The following is a 16,557-nucleotide window of genomic DNA, read 5'->3' as shown; positions in this document are numbered from 1 at the left end:
AATTTACTCACCCCCATGTCATCCAAGATGTTCATGTCTTTCTTTCGTCAGTCGAAATGAAAACATTCCAGGATTATTCTCCTTATAGTGGCCTCCAAACGGTTGAAGGTCAAAATTACAGTTTCAGTGCAGCTTCAAAGGGCTTTAAACGATACCAGACGAGGAATAAGGGTCTTATCTAGCGAAACGATCGGTCATTTTCGAAAAAATACAACTGTATATGATTTATAAACACAAATGATCACCTTGTACGTGCTTCCGCTTTCCGCATTCTTCAAAAAGCTTACGCCGTAAGTCCTACGCCTTCCCTGTTCAACTTACGGAACGAACGCGGCACCAGTGACATGGGGGTGAGTAAATTATCAGGAAAATTTTATTTGAAAGTGGACTAATCCTTTAATGCTGTATATGGAAGCACATTTCTGAAATAAAAATTGGACTTTGTGATTTTATATCTCACAATTGTCATAACTATGACTTTATATTTCACAATATGACAATTCCTTATTTTAAACATCTCTATGAAATCTCTATTTTCATCTTTATTTTAGCTTAAATGTTAGCTGTGTTTTCTTCCAGAGCTTGTAGTGTAGCCAAATACATAAGCAGCTTAAAGGGTGAGTTCACCCAAAAATGATAATTCTGTCATTAATTACTCATTGTAATTAATTACCTCATGTCGTTCCAAACCTTTAAGACTTTCATTCATCTTTGGAATACAAATGAAGATGAAATCTGAGAGCATTTTGTCCCTCCATAGACAGCTACGCAACTGAAACTTCAATGCTTCAAAAAGTTCATAAAGAGATTGTAAAACTAATCTAATGATTAGCTAAACTATTCTAATGAATAACTAATAATTCAATAGTTTAGTTGGTTTAATTTTCTGAGGAGAAATGATCACTTTATATGATGAACAGATTGAATTTAGGCTTTTATTCACAAACATTCATCAACTCGCACATCAGTTGTGGTAAATGGAAGCTCAAGCACATTTGTTTGACGTGCGAGAATCAGCGAGGTTCGTTTTTGCGTTACGCAGCACATTTGAGCTTCCGTAAGAGGTTTGTTCTCGCGGGTCAAGCAGTTTCGGTTGAGCTTCTGTTAATGTACGCTAGTCAATGTTTATATGTGAATAAAAGCCTAAAGTCAATCTGTTCATTATATAAAGTGATCGAGTCTCTTCAGAAAATTTGGACTAAACCACTTAATTCATATATGGATTTGTTTTATGATCTTTTTATGAAGGGTCAACGTTTTTGAAGTGTCAACATTTTAGTCACGTAGCTGTCTATGGAGGGACAGAAAGCTCTCAGATTTCATAAAAAAGATCTTCATTTGTGTTCCAAAGATGAACGAAAGTCTTACTGGTTTGGATCGACATGAGGGTGAGTAATTCATTACAGAATTTTCATTTTTAACTGTAGTTCAACTATTATAAGTTATTGAATTTCTTGGAGTTTAGCAAGCTAAACTTTTTAAAAAAGCTTTTCCAATACTGGATGGTAGATCCATCATATGGTAATGCCAACTAACGCCGCAGTGTGAGACTCCATCATGGCGTCGGTGCCAAATGACTACTAATTCTTGCTTTCACATAATCATGGCTGAATATTGGATGATTCTTTTGGGAGGGTGGCAAAGCCTGGAAAAACAGCCAACTTTGGACTGTAGCCGGTGTGCAAGCTGCTATGTCATTTTTCATGCAGCTGTGTGGAGTGTCAGAGATGGACTGAGGATATTTCTCATGTCCTTCTGCTTACTGTTGATGGGATAGGCGGCAACACTAGCCCCTACAGGAATTCATCAACTGAAATGGAGTTTCCATTAAGAGATAGAGCTACTTAGGCTGAATGCAGTCCTCTGATACTTATGCTGTGTAAATGTGAGTTTTGTAACTAGCCAGATTGCTAGATAATTAGTTCATTAACATGCAAGCTGAATAGCTTCTTTTAATGCCATGTTGTCAGTTATTTGTCCTCTGGTCATATAAGTAAGCTGGTATAAAAGACATCCTCTGGTCATTTCCTGTTCATTAAAATAACATACATGGTACTAGCATACTCAGGAAGTCTCAAAAGAAACTAATTATACACAAATACATAATTGTAAGACCTCTTGCTCAGTCGGCTAATGTTGCACATTCCAGCTTACACATTTGTGGATGTGCACATACTGGTGGGGAAATCTTGGCTGAATCTAGGGTGAATGTGGTGTGTTGTGGCATTCACCTGAGAATTAATAACCATGCATACAGCAAATGACCTTTAGGGTTAGAGGTTTGAAGGCTCCAATCTAATAAGCACCAGCCTCCTCAAACAGCACCAGAGTGTTGATCTTCAGCCCAACCAGAGTCCAGTGTGTTTGAGCGTTGAGAAGCTCTTAACTAAAGGTTTATTGATGATCTTTAGCCAGTATTTGGAGAAGCTTTATTGTCGCCACAGTGATTGATCTATAGGCGGAGGCTCGGATGGTAATAAATGAGCTTAGGTCAGGAGGGCTCATGCGACTAATTCGTCAAACTTCATGGAGGTTCAATTGTTGAAACAAAACAGGTTTCCAACTAAGCCTAACCAGAGGGCTGTTTCATAAAAGACGCTAAGAAAAGTGAGGATTAAACTCTAACACCTGACTTGAATGAGCCTAACAAATATGTTGGGGCTAAAGCAGTTTCATAAAAGGTAACTGAAGTTCACGGTTTACCTAGTCAAGATAATTGCACATGCACACTTTTCTTAAGCAGCCCCAGAGGTCAATCATGGATCAAATCGATCCACCATAGGAAACAGCATACATTTTGTGGTATTTTATGCATTTGAGACATGGGGCCCTATAATACACCCGGCGCAATGCGACGCAAGGCGCAGCGCAAGTGTGTTTGCTAGTTTGCGTCCGGGGCCGTTCGCGTTTTCCCGTTCAGCGCCACGTCCTTAAATTAGTAAATGCATTTGCGCCAGTTAGTGCGCCCATGGGCGTGCTGGTCTAAAAAAGAGGTGTGTTCAGGCGCATTGCCGGCGCATTGCTATTTTAAGGAGCTGAAAATAGACTGCGCCATAGACCAACTCAAACCTGGTCTAAAGTCTAAAGTCAATGGCGCAATATTTTTTTGTTAGCGCGCGTTGGTAGAAACTGCGCCTCTGGGCGCGTCCACAGTGCGCGTTGACTTTGCTTATTACACACAGGGATGCGCATCACACAAGCATGCCAAATATTAAAAACAAAAGGATTACAGTGTAAAAGAATATTATTGTGTAGGCTACATAAATATAAAAATTTAACTTCGTTTAACTTCTAACTAAACGTTTAACTTCGCGCACGAGCAGATCGGTTTCTTCCCTTGAAAAGCATTCAGCTTTTCCGCCAACAAATTCCGCCATGTAAATAGCAATCCGCAATGGCGCATCTCGCTCTTAAAGGGAATGGGAGATGACACTCTGATTGGTTTATTGAACGTTACGCCCATTACTCATTAAGAGAATAGGGACAACCCATTTCAAAAATGCGCCCGGGCGCACGGACCGTTTTTCCGTCGTTAAAATAGCAAAAGTGGATTTGGACACGCCCTGAGTGCACCTGCGCCGTGCGCTTTACACTTTGCGTTTAGATCGTTAAAATAGGGCCCATGGTGTTTTCCTCAGTGCATAACTTGCATTTCACAGGAGCACAATAATTCTGACTAAAATATACATTTAGCCAAAATATTTGATATTGAACATTAAATGTGCCTTATTTAAACCTACAAGTAAGTGTATTTTATGATAGCAGTAACTGTAAATGGACTATTGTAATGGGGTTAATCAAGGCTAATATACTGTAGGCCAATTACTGAGTTTAGATTCATCTTGCCAATTAAAATTTAGTCTGTGCATATTTATTTAAATTTTAAAATTTGTGATTTTAACTTCTGCTTTAAAAAGATTTTTTTTTTTTAGATTGTAATGTTCTAATGTTCTTCTAATAACCATAAAAGGTACTACAGCTGCCAAACAAAACCAGAGAGAAATGTATTCATATTTTATCTTTCAATCTAATTAAATCTTGAGCACAAAACATTTAGTCAGTAAGAAAAGAAAACCTGTAGGTCACACACACACACACACACACACACACACACACACACACACACACACACACACACACACACACACACACACACACACACACACACACACACACACACACACACACATATATATCTATATATATATATATAACCAGAGTATGTGCTTTGACTACAGTAGGTAGTTCTAGTGTGGACAACAACCATGCATGTCATTTCTGCAGGCTGCAAATGACTCTGTCACTCTTTTCAAAGCTTTTGCTGGCTCTGAGACACTTATTTGGTATTTCTCCTGCTCTTTGTCTAGCTAAAAAGTCACTCATCACTAAATGAAAGCTTAAAATGAAGGCCTGGTTGTTTGAGGAGCCTTGTCACATGTCCATTGATTTTGAAATTCTGTGTTACTTTTACTATATTTTGACACTTAAAACAATGATTTGGTAATCCTCTTGTACCACTGTCCTCTTTTGTGCTAAGAAATAAGACTTCTGACAGTTCTCTCTCAAGTGGTTCCATTGTTGTCAGTATTAAGTCTGAGAATGATTCAGTGAACTATATAACTTTTAAGAAATTAGTTCTCTGTTTCTCTGTCTTCTATGTTTTGGTTCATCATACTTACCTTTTAATCAAAAATTGCCTTAAGTCTACACCAATTTTTTCTTTATTTAGCTCTATTTAGTAAATGGGTGTACTCATTTTTGCAACAACATTTTATCACTTTGATAAGAAAATCTTATTTTTCTGAATAATTTTACATGGTAACTGATCAAGCAGATTTGCTGGAACATTTCTAATATTGCTTCTAAGTAAAGAGTAATTGTTGAATTTAAGTTTCAGAGAGGGTGTACTCATTTATGCCGTGTATATATATATATATATATATATTTATTTATTTATTTATGGACTGATAGTTGTTCATAAAGTCAAATAATTGTATGTGAGAGAGTCAGCTGCTACATGAATCTTTTGTTTCGAATCAGTGATTCGGATTGCGTATCAAACTGCCAAACTGCTGAAATCACATGACTTTGGTGATCCGAACCACTGATTCGAAACAAAAGATTCATAAAACTCCGAAGCAGTGTTTTGAAATCGCCCATCACTAGATATTGTTGAAAAGTCATTATTTTGTTTTTTGAATTGGCACACAAAAATTATTCTCGTCGCTTTATAATATTAAGGTAGAACGTGAACTGTTTTAAATATGTTTTTATTACCTTTCTGGATCTTGAGAGGTTCGGTGACATTGCTGACAATAGAGGCCTCACTGAGCCATCAGATTTCATCAAAAATATCTTAATTTGTGTTCCAAAGATTAACGAAGGTCTTACGGGTGTAGAACGACATGAGGGTGAGTAATAAATGACTTGATTGATTTTCATTTTCACTTTTGGTTGAACTAACCCTTTAAATGCATCTTGTAGGGCATTAATTGTTGTGTGTTCCGTAAAGAGTTTAAATTGAGTAGGTCATATGCTTGTCATTTATTCACACTAAATGGACATTCAGTACAGACTTGGGCAATCTAAGTGACCACAGAGGGTTAGTCATTTGCTTTTGAAGATAGAGAGTACATAGATTACAATCAATAGTGTTTACTCAGGATTTCTGATGTTGATAAAGATATAGCATCTCTGTGGCTTATATTTGTCTTTAATGTTTTTGCTCCTTAATGGTGGAAGAAACCTTTTACACTAACCACACCTCCTATATAAATGTTATCTCTAGCCGTCCTATTCTTCAGATGCACAGCCTAAGTTTGTGGCACCATGTGCAGGTTGTCATGATTGCTTTCGACTTTGGCCTTGACTTGATTTATATCTTTTGCTTTTGGCTGAAAATCAATTGTTGCCGCACAATATTGTATGACCTTGTAGGTCACTTTTGACGAAAGGCATCTGTCAAGAAAAGCAATGTATATGTAAAGCATTCTGTGTTAGATGAGGTAATGCTTCTTCAGATGATTTTTGAAATAGATTTCTTCCAGTCGATGTGCTTTTGGCCTTAATCCAATCTGATCCCAGCAGTTAACGAGATGGAATGTAGTCATTCAGTTTAATGTAACACAGTCCAATGTGAGAGAGTCAATAAGCAATTAATTGAAATAACTGTTTAAAAGGGTTCATAAATAACCTTCCGTTCCACAGAAAGTCATGTCGGCGAGTAAATAATGACAGTGATCATTTTGGGGTGAACTTTTCATTTAAAAGTACTTAATCTAAATCATAAACTACTGACTTATTGGAATTCAGTATGAGAGATCTGGAGTCTCTTTTGCATATTTGCATTTCTTTCTTTTTCTTTCTTTCTTTCTTTCTTTCTTTCTTTCTTTCTTTCTTTCTTTCTTTCTTTCTTTCTTTCTTTCTTTCTTTCTTTCTTTCTTTCTCTTGCTGCTGTAATCACACTGAATGATGGTGTTAGTTTCTCTGTGGGGACTGAATGTCAAAACCCAGAGTGATTTGCCCTCCCACTCAAAACATCTCCGGCAGACATTGATTAATAACCGCTGGACCGTGAAGAGTCAAAGGACTCAAAAGTGAATCTCTGCCTGTTGCGTTTCTATATTTCCGTGACCGTTTGATGGCTTCCTAAAGAAGCACTGTTATTTGTTAATGTTGTTTGTACGATGAGTCACAATTTAAAATAATATTTCTAGAATTATAGGGCTTATTATGCTGTTCACAATTCACTGCCATTATATGGACAAGCACGAGCAGGAATTTTCTTTTGTGGTCTATAAAAGAAAGAAGGGGATACAGCATAATAACAACAACAACAGTAATTTAGGTCTTAATTTTCATTTTAGGGTGAACTATCCTTTTAAGTTAATTAATGTGAAAAGTCTAGATTTTTTGTGTTTTAAATGCAACTGCAACAAAGAATCAAGAAAGACATAAGCACGCCAGCCACTCCGAGACTGGTAATTCTTGGTAAGAGAAGACTTGCCTGTGATTTGTGGAGTTTTGTGTATCTCATATGGGGTATGTATTTTAAAAGTGTAATTTCTCCTTGTTTTTCAGGGAACACATTTGTCTCTGTAACAAAGTGGATGGTGAGCAAAGCTGGCATACATTTTGGAGCAGCACCTGGGTTTTGCAGATGCCTTATATGTATTCTTTGGCTGCTTATATTTTTTTTCCCCATTAATGTTTTGTTACCTAAAGATTCTTTTTGAGGATAAATCCAGAGGATACAACATATTGCCGCAAAAAGTCGTAAGACCGTAGAAATAGGAAATATACACTGTCCCAGCATTGTGTATTGTTAAAGGCATATTTCATTCAAAAATGTCATCATTTACTCAAACCTGAATGAATTTCTTTCTTCTGCTGAACACAAAAGAAGATTTTTTGAAGAATATGGGTAACCAAACAGTTAGTGTTGTAGTACTTGAGATTGGTCTTAAGACCATTTTTTGAAGGTCTTGGTCTCGATCACATTTGTATTCGGTCTTGTCTTGGTCTCAGACTGAGAGGACTCAGGTTTTTGTTTCAAGACCGGTCAAGACCACAACTGCGGGGATATCACTAAATTGCCGGTGCATTGTCTGATTTATTTATTAACATCATTAATGTGATTGGATGTAAAACTTTGCAATTTGATTTATTGTGCTGGGTCAGAAATGAATAAAAAATGTTAACAAAATGAATACAAATTTCAAGATACTGATGCAAAAAAGTACTTGTAGGAGATCTGGATTTTTATATTATAACTTGATATAATTAAGCATCACATGAGCTGTTTTCACAAATTTGAGCACAAGTGTAAACTTTATATTGCTTTTATACTAACATTCAATAAACAAAATTTTATTTTTAAATTATTATTCTGAACATTTATGCATTTGTAATTTTACTAATTCAGATGCAACTTCTGTGCCACCTTTGCTGCGCAAAGATGAATTTTGTTGTTAATGATTTCATTTGATAGTGTCTTATTCTAATTGTATTTATTGATTAAAAACAAGTAATCTTTTAGAAGAATTTAAGGATTGGTCTGGTCTTGGTCTCGCCCCCCCTTGGTCTTGGTCTTGTCTTGGTCTCAACATACATTGGTCTTGATCTTGACTTGGTCTTGGATTAGGTGGTCTTGAATACAAAACTACAGTTCATGGACCCCATTGCCTTCTTATATCGAAAAAAATACTATGGAAATCAATGGGGCCCATCAACTGTTTGGTTTCCCATATTCTTCAAAATATCTTCTTTTGTGTTCAGCAGAAGAAAGAAATTCAAGAGCAACTTGAGGGTAAATGATGACAGACTTTTCATTTTTGGGTAAACTATCCTTTTAAGTGTTACATATGTTTTAAATAAAGAATTGGATATTTGTAGTAATTGTTTGAATTTAATGTCAGTAGTACTAATATACACAGTAGTGTAGGATACAATTTCTATAAAAAATTATGAAATCTATATAATTTATATTTAGTACAAATAAATGAATTACAGTAGTGTACTGATAATTGGGTGCTGGGTTTTTACAGTAGTTGCATTCTATTACATATTTACAGTACCATGAAGTTACTGTAAAACTGAAATATGGCATAGAAATGTCTAACAGTGCAGAAAAGGGACTACAGTTACCTGCTGCTCTTGCCCTTAGGGACAAATGCACATGGACAAGCACATAATTATACGTTGTTCAGTATTATTCGTTCTTGTTGTAGACTGATGTGTTTTCAAGTAGATTTCACTTACATGTGTACATATTCAAATTTACTCACAATAATGTAACAAAAATGTCCTGTGGCTCTGGTATTAGACTGTACGTGCTTTTTTATGGTACTGAATAATAATCTTGTTTATGCACCAATTTATTTATATGGTACTCCGATATACTTCAAGGAATACCATTATCCTATTATATTTCTCCTTGCCTATCTCTACATTTTCCTTAGTTTAAAATGTGAATTGGCAAAAATTTACCCAGTAGACCTGAAAATTAGTCATCTGTTCCTGAGAATTTCATTTTATCAGCAGCAAGAGGCCACGTTTTAAATAGAGTTGTGTTTTTTCAGTGCCAAATTCATGCTGACTAACATAAGCAGTGTTGATTGGTTTGATGTGTGTAATCCCATGTGAAGTCAGTTAATATTTCTTTGCCACATAATTAGCCTTTATGGTTCCCCCTTATGGAAAAAAAGCAAAAACCCAGACAAAAACCCAGTCCCTTAAGATGTTGCTTTTTTCAAACCTGCCTTTTTTCTGATTTTATTGTCTCTTTTGAAAGGGAACATTTTGTCAGTGTTTGCATGCCGTCCATCTGGGGCGTGTGTGTGTGACTGACGTCAAATGACTGTAAACAAAAGATGGAAAGTACAAAAAGACCAATGTTTAATATCCTCTCGCTGTTCCACTCATCAGTGCCTTTTCATACTGTTCAATATGTGAGATATAAAAGGAGGAAGTTGTTTACCATCCCTCCCTTCCTCCCTCCCTCCCTCCCTCCCTCCCTCTCTCTCTCTCTCTCTCTTTCTCTCACTCTCACACACGTACACACATAGTGGATGCATATTTTTTCCTTCCTTTGAACCCCAAAAGCTCACATCAGAACTACAAAACTGTTGTGTTCACTTGTAGTGTTGCCATAGTGACCAGATGACGGCTAATGGTAACTTGAAAAGACGTGCTTCCATTTAGTGAGAGGCTTCTCTATGATTTCTCTTTATTTGGAGATCATTAATACCTGTTAACTGTTTCCCCCCCCTGAAGCCAATTATGTTAGCACCTTTTGTTTCAGAAATGCAAATGGGAATTTTAATTCAACACAATACTATAAAATTTTATTGTAGATTTTAATTTGTTTTATAAATAAACTACAAGATGTAGATTTTGTTTTTTATCCATATGTGTTAAAATTAGTACTGTCAATTGATAAAAAAAATTAACTAATTAATCACACATTTTTTTCGGGGATAAGTTGCACATAACAATGTTTTTAATATATTTTTATATTGTAATAATTTCACATTTAATCTCCAAATTAGTGTAGGAACATCATAAAGATGAAGTATATTTTAAATATTTGATCTAACAGGTAGGAAATATACAGAAATTGAATAAAGCTGTCAAACACTTCACAGTCTTCACCGCATAAATTATAAATTAAATATAGAATAATCCTTATTAAAGCTATAAAAGTCATTCAGTCAAGAGCAGTGAGTGATTTTCTCTTTTTCTTTTGTTGTTTGATTAACTTTAATGACAGACTGGGACAGGTTTATTAGGCTGCTGTCACTTTAGGACACTTCTGACATGCATCACATTTCCTCACAACTCTTTACGTTACTTTAAGACTTTAAGTCATTTAAGACTCATGAGGATACTTGACAAAACAGGTGTTTTGGCATAATTTTGTGTTTTTGTCCATTCAAGCTTGAAAGAGAACTCAATGTGGCCGGCGAATTCATGCAAAAAGCATTTGCATGAATAAGAACGTGATCATATAATATAACACTAGCTTAAGGATGATGGAAAAAACGGATGCTGCATGATTTGCATGAAATATTTTAACGCGTTAAACTGAAAAAAACATAATCATATGCGTTAATGTCAATTTTGACAGCCCTATTTAAAATATATGTGATAAAATGTTAAAATTGGTAAATTTATGCATAAAACAAGAAACAAGTTACCAAAATAAATGACAGTAATTCAAGAAATATTCTCTCTAAAATTCAGTCTTAAGATAGCTATTATGCATATTTGATTCTTGAGTAATTTCTTGTTTTAAGGATGTTTTGATATTTTCACTGGAAAAAATTTAAACAAAAAAAGTTTTGTTACTGTAAATGTGTTGTGTTGTTGTGATGAAGCACTCTATGCTCTCTTGAACTCCTCTGTCAAAAGAATCATTGTTGTCTAATTATGAGAAAATCACATTCACAGAGATTTTACTCCAAGATTGAATGACACCTTTGTGATATCTGCCATAGTTCTGACTTCCAGTTCCTTTTTATGTAAAATGGATTTGAGAGAAGGTTCTAGGTCCAGCATTAGTACCACTGCAAAGCTCCTTGTGAAATGACGGCTTATATTACGGACAGCAGGCTGAAACTGGGAGATAAGGGCTATTTGGAAGAGCCTTTGACTGACTGTGCCATTTATAATAGAGCCATTCAACAGACTGAAAAGAACAAACAATATACTAAGCTTCTCACTCCACACATTTTTTTAAATAATAAAAAAAATGGGATGGATAAGACTTGCTTTTTCAGGTCAAACCAATATTTTACAATGTTAAAGTCACCTGCATTAACTTTTGATTAGGATTTGTGCTATAATATTTTTGTCCAAGCTGGCTTATAGCTATATCATGTTCTCCAGCATGATTTGAGAATGATCCAAGGAGCATCTTGAGGTTCAATAGAAGCAAGAATATCTTACATCTGTTCTAAGATGTTCGCATTGATCATTGTCATAGTGACCTAAAAATAGTGCAGAATCTTAAATATTTATGTATGTATCATTTCTTCACATCACTTTAAAGCTTAAATTAGATTTTAAATGCCATATTTTCATATAATTTTTGAGCTCCAATGTAGAGATTGATGCAGAAAACAATTACTAGGCGTTAGATTTGAAAAATTAAATGTTGAATTTCAAAGAAAACCACCATTTTTCATGTTAAGAGATGCTTGATGAGATGCTTCTGCTTTATCCAACTTTCCTCTTGTCTTTTGCAAAGTTCTGCTCAAGAAAACATCTATTTCGAGGATAGACTACATGGAAACAGCACTATTTCTCTAATGTCTGTCCATGTGATCACATGAAGAAAAGGCTGGGCTGTTTATACAATGCACCAGGGTTAAGAGAGAGTCAAGAAAGAGGACAAGCAGCACTGTAAGTGTACTGAATTTTCTCTGTATTTTTTTCTTCAGTATTTCTTTTAATGCATCGTAAGGTCATATCGGTAAAGGTTGTGCAATTGTAGTGAATTAGAATGTGAGGATTTCTTTCAACATGAACAAACAAACAGATGGGCCAAATGTATTTCCTTGTGTGTTCTGCTCATGTGTCGATTTTTGCACTAATCGTTGCTCTTAAATACCAAATGGTGGCTTATTGCTCACAATCAGGCTAATATCACAAAGATGCCATGATATTTATGCTATAAATGCCACCTGTCTTCCTCGCAGTTGCCATCCGGAGGCCACGTTACGAGAGAATGTTTTAATAAGAGCAGGTTAAGAGATGGAAGTAAACATTAGCCATCTGGAAGCATGACCCAACATTCAATGGTCCCCTCATTTAGTTTGCCGTATCGATTAGTTATCTCTTAGTCTGGAAAAGGTGTACATCCGATACACACACAGCAGCAGCAAAATTATTAGCACTGTTAGCAGACTGTCATTAAATCTATCATTAGCAATTAGGAAACATATTACTGAAAGAATTCAGCATCCCAGACTAGACCTTAAAGTTGTTTACTGTGAAGCATGTCTGGACAATCTCACCAATTGTCGTCATAATCTTCACAGCCCTTATCGCTCACAAAGTGCTGCGGTACTATTGAGCTGCTTGTCTGATATGGCACCATAAACAACCCAGAACAGGAAATCTTTGACGTAATATTTCTTAAACAAACATGCACTACTGTCACAGTAAATCCAGCCTAATGCGGTGAAATCCAAGCCACCCAGGTCACAATGTATTGGGTCTGACAGAAAGAATGAGAATGTAAACCATCTTTTGGTTTGGTTACTATTTTCTACACTACATGTACAGTATAGTACAGTAGTACTATACAGTAGTACAGTAGTAATTATATTTGGTGATTTAAAATTTCTTGCATATACTGTAGGCTTTTTATTATATTATATTATGTACTATACTTCGTTAAGTATTTCGAAATTTCAATGGCTCACCACTGGGGGGCGTGACTTTGGCAGTTTGATACATGCTCCGAACCACTGATTCGAAACAAAAGATTCAAAGCTTCATGAAGCAGTGTTTTGAAATCGCCCATCACTAGATATTGTTGAATAAAGTCGTTATTTTGGTTTTTTGGTGCTCAAAAAGTATTCTTGTTGCTTCATAACATTAAGATTAAACCACTGTAGTCACATGAACTGTTTTAAATATGTTTTTAGTTGCTTTCTGGACATCTGAAAGTGTTAATTATCTTGCTGTCAATGCAGGCCACACTGAGCTATCAGATTTCATAAAAAAAATTCTTATTTTGTGTTCTGAAGATGAACGAAGGTCTTACGGGTGTGGAACGACATGAGGGTGAATAATAAATGACATTATTTTCATTTTTGGCTGAACTAACCCTTTGGTATGTGTGTGTAGCTTTTCATTTCTTAAACAACCATGTAGGAAGACGTATCATGGCCATATTTCAGGATGACAATATCAAGATTCATCAGGCTCAAATTGTGAAAGAATGTTCGGGAGGGAGAATGAAGAATCACTTTCACACATGAATTAGCACCTTAGACCTTAAATTCACTGAAAGTCTTGTGGGATGTGCTGAAGTAGACTTTACAGAGTGCTCGACTCTTGCATTGTCAATGCAAGATATTGACCAAAAATTGGTGCACCAATAAATGTTGTGATATTATTAAGAGGTACATCAGTTTTTTGGTCAAGATCTTCACAAGTCAAGCACTCTGTAAAGTCTAAACTCTGTAAAGTCATTTCTTAAAGTTCCAAAGACTTTAAGAAATGGTAATTTAAAAAATGAAAAGCTACACATTCCATCAATTAGGGTTAAAAAAAAAAAAAAAAAACTGTTGCCAAACATATAACATGCTAGAAACAATAATCACAGCAATAATGATCAAGTCATGAAGTACAAACCCGATTCCAAAAAAGTTGGGACACTGTACAAATTGTGAATAAAAAAGGAATGCAACAATTTACAAATCTCATAAACTTATATTTTATGCACAATAGAATATAGATAACATATCAAATGTTGAAAGTGAGACATTTTGAAATGTCATGCCAAATATTGGCTCATTTTGGATTTCATGAGAGCTACACATTCCAAAAAAGTTGGGACAGGTAGCAATAAGAGGCCGGAAAAGTTAAATGTACATATAAGGAACAGCTGGAGAACCAATTTGCAACTTATTAGGTCAATTGGCAACATGATTGGGTATAAAAAGAGCCTCTTAGAGTGGCAGTGTCTCTCAGAAGTCAAGATGGGCAGAGGATCACCAATTCCCCCAATGCTGCGGCGAAAAATAGTGGAGCAATATCAGAAAGGAGTTTCTCAGAGAAAAATTGCAAAGAGTTTGAAGTTATCATCATCTACAGTGCATAATATCATCCAAAGATTCAGAGAATCTGGAACAATCTCTGTGTGTAAGGGTCAAGGCCGGAAAACCGTACTGGATGCCCGTGATCTTCAGGCCCTTAGACGGCACTGCATCACATACAGGAATGCTACTGTAATGGAAATCACAACATGGGCTCAGGAATACTTCCAGAAAACATTGTCGGTGAACACAATCCACCGTGCCATTCACCGTTGCCATTTAAAACTCTATAGGTCAAAAAAGAAGCCATATCTAAACATGATTTAGAAGCGCAGGCGTTTTCTCTGGGCCAAGGCTCATTTAAAACGGACTATGACAAAGTGGAAAACTGTTCTGTGGTCAGACGAATCAAAATTTGAAGTTTTTTTTGGAAAACTGGGACGCCATGTCATCCGGACTAAAGAGGACAAGGACAACCCAAGTTGTTATCAGCGCTCAGTTCAGAAGCCTGCATCTCTGATGGTATGGGGTTGCATGAGTGCGTGTGGCATGGGCAGCTTACACATCTAGAAAGGCACCATCAATGCTGAAAGGTATATCCAAGTTCTAGAACAACATATGCTCTCATCCAGACGTCGTCTCTATCAGGGAAGACCTTGCATTTTCCAACATGACAATGCCAGACCAAATACTGCATCAATTACAACATCATGGCTGCGTAGAAGAAGGATCCGGGTACTGAAATGGCCAGCCTGCAGTCCAGATCTTTCACCCATAGAAAACATTTGGCGCATCATAAAGAGGAAGATGCGACAAAGAAGACCTAAGACAGTTGAGCAACTAGAAGCCTGTATTAGACAAGAATGGGACAATATTCCTATTCCTAAACTTGAGCAACTTGTCTCCTCAGTCCCCAGACGTTTGCAGACTGTTATAAAAAGAAGAGGGGATGCCACACAGTGGTAAACATGGCCTTGTCCCAACTTTTTTGAGATGTGTTGATGCCATGAAATTTAAAATCAACTTATTCTTCCCCTAAAATTACACATTTTCTCAGTTTAAACATTTGATATGTCATCTATGTTGTATTCTGAATAAAATATTGAAATTTGAAACTTCCACATCATTGCATTCTGTTTTTATTCACAATTTGTACAGTGTCCCAACTTTTTTGGAATCGGGTTTGTATTTGCCCATTTAACTCCAAACAGCGACAACGGAAAAACAAAACAAAAAAGTTTTTTTGTCTTTCATTTGATTGGCATCTATTGACCATTGACTGTTTTAACAACCAAAACGCTATTGACAATATCTCAGCCATAACTGAAGTTTATATCTGTTTTTTTCTTATGTAAGAAAATATATTATCTGTTTTTTTCTTATGTAAGAAAATATATTATATTTTTAATGTATTATATTAAAGAGCGAGTTGATTCAGAGAGAGAGAGAGAGTCAAATATTATATAAAATATTAGTATTTTCCATTCTTGCAAAACATTTTTATCATGTCCGTTGCAGTTTTTCCAATATGGTCTGCAGGCGTTTTACAGTTCTTTATATTTTCTGCTTCTTTAGTGAGTCATCATATTAATCTTTTAGTGCTCTGCTTGCATATGGCTAATGGAGGATACAATGTCTTACATTATAAGTTATGTCTGACCAAAACACAATAACTTTCTGTCTTCTGGCTTTCAGTGAGCTCCAGAAAAGAGTATATCTAAATTGATCTCTCCCCTGTGGCTTGTTCATTAAAATACAGTCAAAGCGATTGTTCCACGTTTGTGTTTGATGCTGATTGGTCTTGAAAGCCAGGGTACCTGCGGATAGATGAAGACATGGTACACTGATTTGTATTTTTAGTCATGGTTACTGGATCAATTTGTTACTAATTACAAAGCTAGGTCATTCCTTAGATACTTTTGACTGTAAGCGTCTAATCCGGTTAATGCAGTTTCAATCAATAAATGTCTTCAAAAAGGAATCATTTTATCTTAATGTATTTGAATATATTACAAGGAAGGCTACAGTTGATGATTATTTGCTGGTTTAAGCTAGGGAAATCATGAACCTATAGTCTAGCAGTGCCAGTAAACATGAGTAAACTTTACATTGTCATTTAAGGCTGAAGGCTTTACAGCTCCATATGTGTCTGTAAATATGGTTTATATGGTTTAAAAACAACTTGCACACAAATAGACAACCTTAACAAGAGCTTTTGACAACTTGCTGGATAATGTGTCATATGGTGGTGTTAAATTCATGCTGATGTTTATGGCTGTTTACTCAG

This window comes from Megalobrama amblycephala, linkage group LG13, assembly GCF_018812025.1.
Source record: "Megalobrama amblycephala isolate DHTTF-2021 linkage group LG13, ASM1881202v1, whole genome shotgun sequence".
NCBI classification, from domain to species: domain Eukaryota; kingdom Metazoa; phylum Chordata; class Actinopteri; order Cypriniformes; family Xenocyprididae; genus Megalobrama; species Megalobrama amblycephala.
Note: the sequence above shows the minus strand (reverse complement) of the source record.